Consider the following 4602-nt stretch of genomic DNA (forward strand, 5'->3'; position numbering starts at 1 on the left):
CGAAATGACTTCAGGCTGTGACATGGGGAGCGGGGATCCAAGCCCAAACCCTCACACGCAGTGGGGCTGCTGCTTTTCCTCTTCCTTTGAACTTCCCCAGCTGCCCCGAGCTGTGGTTCCCCGAGCACGGCCCGGGGCAGCCGGGACGATGGGGCACAGCAGGGAGCGGCAGGCGAACCGCCCCGGCTGCCGCACCGACCCCTCCCCAGGCTCGGCCCATCCGCCCCGGCTTCAGAGCAGCGCCCGGCTTCGGGCATCGCTCTGGAGCGTTTGGCTCTTGCAACACGGCGGGTCACCGGAGTTTTGGTTTTGCCGGGCTCCCGGTCACGCCGTCCCCAGGGGAAGGCACGGGGAGCGGGTGCTGCGGGCGCTGGTGGGTGCAGCAGCGTGCGGGAGGCGGCCCGGGCCCCCCGTGACTCAGCCTGCCGTGGCGGAGGCAGAGGTGGGGTAGCGATACCGGAGCTAAAAAAAAACCTGGCCGAGCGCCGGGGAGAGGAAATTTCTCATTAGCCAGAAATGTGTGGCTGAACCAGTCTGACACCCGGGGCGGCCCCCAGCCCCGGCGGCGATACTGGCCCCGGCTCCGGGGGAGATCAAAGCGGGAGAGGGACAGCCAGGGGGCTCAGCGGCAGCTGGGCTGGGCTTGTTGGGGAACTGGGGCAGGGTGAAGGGTCTCCTCAACTGAAAATGCCAGATTTAGGTGGCATGAAGGGCTGGGTGGCATGGGTAATCTGCCATGTGGGGCACAGGCATCAGTATCTGTGATACTTCAGGACTGGGCAGGGGTGTTGGCCAGCGAAACCTGGGTAAGGCAAGCTAGCAGGGATGGGGGCATCTCTACCTCTCACTTCCAGCCATGCAGCAGTCCTTTGCTCCTCTCATTTCCGAAGGAGCCAGCGTTTCCAGCCAGGGCAGCCCTTGGTGGGAGCGATGCAGCTGCTGGCACCAGATCCAGCCCCACCAGCAAGGGCACCACTGCTTTCCATTGGATTTCCCCTGAAGATCCAGCCTTTTCCAGACCACACTGAGTCAAGGCATTGACCTGGTCTTGTTTAATAACCCAAAGCTGCTTTTTGCCTCCTGGTCCAGTGTCGGGTCAGATTCTGCTCCCCAAACATGGCAGACAGGCGTGGGGTGATTGATGCGGGTGCATTTGCTCGCTGGCTGTGCTGCCAAAGACGATGTCAGCTCCCAGGCATCTGCAAGAGAGCTGCCTCCTGCTCCCCAAGGCAGCCCCCCGGCCCTCAGAGCCCCTTTTCCAGAACTGGCTGGCAGCTTCGGGGGGGTCTTGTCCCCCATGGACCCCCTGTGTGGACACTAAGCCCTGATGAGGGGCGAGGCTGCAGCCCCAGCAGCAGTGGGCAGGGAGGACGGGCTGTGGTGGTGGCAGACGAGGACGGATGCTGCACCATGTGCAAGTCTTCTGCTAGCAACCAAAGGAGACTGGAAGGAAGGAATGGAAAGAAAATGATTAAAACAATTTGTTTTTTTTTTTTTTTTCATAATTAAAAAAAAAGCCCTGGGAAAAAATCCGTGTAGGGTCCTGGCACGTGAACAGAGTCTGTAAGTGGTCTTAAAAATTACCAATAAATAATCTTAACGGGAAACAGAAGGAGCAGAACTGGGGTGTTCGTGGGTGTTTCGTGGCTTCTTGTGAGCATGGGAAAATGTGCTGGGTCCTGTCCCTTGTGCTGTGGGGACAGCCCCTTCCCGGGTCATGGTGTGTCCTTGGCTCCAGCCGTGAGGCAATGACCCGCCTGGCCGGCGTCCGGCCCATCCTCGGCCGGGTGGGCTCAGGATGCGTCTCCCAGCACGGCTGTGCTTGTCCTTTCCCTTGGGCACGGGGTGGCACTGGGGACAAGGCATGGTGGGGGGTGTGGAGGAAGCCTGTGCCCTCCTTGCCCCGTGCCTCGTGCTGGCCTGCCGGGTCACAGACGTGCTGTGCCAAGCCGTGCCGAGCCGTGCCGAGCCGTGATCCCTTCCAGCTGTGCCGGCCCCAGGCGGCTGACGGGGCTGCGGGATTCTCTCCCTGCCAAGTTGTTGAGGTGTCAGCCAAGAGTTAGCAGGGAAAACGCCAAGCAGCCGGCGAGCCGGCCAACCCATCCTCCTCAGCCTTCCTCCTCCTCCTCTGCTGCAGAGAGCCTCCCACCCTCCCGCTGGAGCCCTGAGCCTGCGGGCCACCCCAGCAGGGATCCCCCTGAACGCTCGGCGTGCCCTCATCCCAGCTGTGCCCCTGGGACCCTCCACCGCCGCTCCCAGGGCGTTCCCCCCATCCCGGCCCCTCCACCTGGGGCGTATGTCCCCCTTCTCTGAGTCTGTCTGGAAAGGGACGATCCCCCCTCCCCGAACTTTCCAGCTCTCTGCAGAGCGGGAACAATCGCAGCCTTTGTCTTCCCTTAATCTCCTGGTTAGGAATTAAAAGGGGGGAAAAAACCCAGCAGCACAAAAGGCTCTTTTGCACGGGCTGGGAGGGGGGAAGCGCAGGCAGAGCACAGGCAGGGGTGCAGGCAGGGCTTGCCTTCCCCCCAGCCCAGCCCGGCCACCCCGCTCCCCAAGGGCCACCCCACGCTGCTCCCATCCCCTTGGCCCCAGGATGTTCCCGCAGTGGCTCCCAAGGGCTGGTGGCCCTGGGAGCATCATCAGGTCCACTCAGCCCCTCAAAACGTCCTCACCCATTGGCTGTGCTAGGAGGAGGCAGGAGCATCTTTTGGGGGGGAATTGGACTGGTCTTGCACCCCCGTGGGGTCAAGTGGCTCCTGCTCACTGCCATGGACCCACTTTTACAGACACGGTGCCCAAACACACCCTCACCTGCCCAGCACAGGGCTCCCTGCCACCCAGAGCCCTCCAAGAACCACGCAGGCACCACAGACCTCCATAAAATTCCTTAAATAATTTAATTGAAAAAAAGTCTTTCCATTAAAAAATATTTTTACAAATGCACGCTCGCATTGGTTTCCCTGGCTGCTGTTTTTCGCTGTTGCTTTTCTTTCACCATGGAACACAGCTTTCTCCCAGATCTGTATGGAAAGGGAGGAGGCAGGTACAGGACGTGGAGAGCTGCTGGGTGCACCCCTGTGGCTGGGGTGGGACCCGGGGCTGGCTGCAGGGATGGTGTGTCCTGCCCCATGGGAGCAGGGTGTGCATAGAAAAGGGTGGGAGAAGGGGTTTGTTGTTTAAAATGAGAACAACCCCTCCTCAAAGCAAAGCCAGGCCAGGATGGAGGACTGAGATGGGGATGTTTGAGATGCACCAAGGCTGGTGGGACCCCAAACTTTGCAGCAGCAGGGGCTGGGGGGCAAGGGAGGCAGGGGCAGCCCCTGTGCCCCGTTGTGCTTCTGCATGGGGGGGCTGTGGGTGGTTACCAGGCCCCAAACAGGCTCTCATATCTCTTCAGCCACTTGCTCGTAGAAGCCTCTCAATGCCAGGTTTCTCCTCATCTGGGAGACGGGTGAGGTCTGCCCAGTGCTGTTGTTTGGGGTCCCACCACGGTGGGGCTGGGGAGCAGCCAGGGTAGGGAGCAAGCCAGGATGGGAAACCCCAGCAAAAAGGGGCTGTGGTGTCCCTGTCAGCCAACATCCCAGATACATCTCGCAGAGGAGACGGTGGGATGTGGGGAGACCATTCCTGCTGCAAGGCCTGCTGCCACCTGCCCTCCCGGACTTGTTTACCCTGTGGAGGAGGACAGGGTTAATGAGAAACCCAAGGGCAGGCCTGTTCCAAGGGAAGAGAAAAAACAGCACCTGCCGTGTCAGCCCAGGGAGGAGGGGACAAGGGCCAAGCACTGGGGAGCATAGGGCTGCACCCCCTAATTTTGGGGAGAGACCACTTGCCCTTCTGGACTGCCAGCACAGCACCCCAAAAGTCAGTTAGGAAGATAGTGCAGCCAAGGAGGACCTGAGAAACCCAGGACGAGCAAATGGGGTTCCTCTTGGCTACTGTGGACAAATCTCCCCTAGACTGAGGGCATGGCCCCCCCGATCTGCTCTCCCAGGGGGTTACCTTGCCACCTGCAGCTGGTCCGTTCACCCTGGTGAGCTCCCCCCTGCTCAAGAGCCATTTTGCAGAGGAGTGAGGCCGGTAACCCAGGGGTGCCAGGGGCTGCTGCAACCCTCCTGCTGAGGGCAGACTGCCCAGAGGGAGGCAGGGGAAGAGCAGGGCCCTATGGAGAAGCCCTGGAGCTGCGGGGACCCTCTGGCATTGGATGAGCAGTGTGCATGGCTGCTCCCTGCTTGGCTTTCACATTCTCTGTTTGCTTCCCACAGCTCCAGCTTGACTTGAGGAGGGTATGGGGGAAAAAATACGGAGTATTTCTAGTACATTAGAGTTTCCTGACTGGCTCCAACCTGGGACTCAGAGCCTCCATCCTATGCGCCTCGTGGGGAGCGTGCTGGGTCTCCCAGCACCACAGGGTTGGTACAGAATCACTGCCTGGTCCCTGTCGGACAACCTGAAAACATGACAGCAAGAGAAGGGGAGAGCAGAAAGGGGCACACAGCCAGCTTGGGGTCAGCCAGGAGGAGGAGAAGGATGACCCTGGTGGGCAGCGAAGCTGCAGGCAGCCGGGCCCATCCAATGAGAGCGCGATCGAGCAAAGGAAAC

Source organism: Motacilla alba, chromosome 9 (genome assembly GCF_015832195.1).
Source record: "Motacilla alba alba isolate MOTALB_02 chromosome 9, Motacilla_alba_V1.0_pri, whole genome shotgun sequence".
NCBI classification, from domain to species: domain Eukaryota; kingdom Metazoa; phylum Chordata; class Aves; order Passeriformes; family Motacillidae; genus Motacilla; species Motacilla alba.